Here is an 802-nt window from a genome sequence, read left to right on the forward strand (position 1 = left end):
ACTTAAAAATGTTGTAGTTTTTGGAAGCAAAATGATATGAAAATCTCTTTCCCTTCCAATATTCCATGATTTTAGCCAGTCCATTGAGTATATAGCTTTCGGTATGCTTGTTATCAAACCCGTTAGACTTTCCATTTCCAGAACAAGCTTATTTACTTTGTACATTTGGACATAAATCACGAAGATAAATTAAGAATCATAGATATCACTATTTCATTAAGTTGCTATAGTTGCGTCCTCATTAAATATCTAATGAATGGTTTAATCAATAATCCCTTTCCTTCCCAGAATGCCTTTTCTTTTTCTTTTTTATTAAAAATATTTTAACATTTACTTGAAATACATAGTTTTTCAAGATTCTAATTTAAGGAGGATGCTAAAGAAAGCACACACATAATTGCAGTTAAGCAACAGTATGTTAAATTATGAGGACAACTATAAAGAAAGTCTTTAGAGAGTAACGCAGTGAACTTTGTTTATCAAAAGACAATCATTGCTGACCACCTGGAAGAGGTTTCTTTTCAGCTGGGTCCTGAATTTTCAAGAGAGTTAAAGTAGCTAGAGATGAAAGGTCTATGCCTAAATGCAATTACATGTGTGCGTCTTTTAGCTTCCTTCCTTGAATTAGAACCTTGAAAAACTATATCTTCTCAGGATTTTATTCTCTGAAGTTCCAAATCTAACAACTTGTACAAAGTCGGAGCTTAGAAAGTGTTTTAAAATTGAACATTTTGTATTACTTCTTAAAATGTAATGATATTTATCTTATAATTATATGGGTCTGATTACAAAGCACAGCATT

This window comes from Galeopterus variegatus, unplaced genomic scaffold (genome assembly GCF_000696425.1).
Source record: "Galeopterus variegatus unplaced genomic scaffold, G_variegatus-3.0.2 Scaffold44721, whole genome shotgun sequence".
In the NCBI taxonomy this organism is placed as follows: Eukaryota; Metazoa; Chordata; class Mammalia; order Dermoptera; family Cynocephalidae; genus Galeopterus; species Galeopterus variegatus.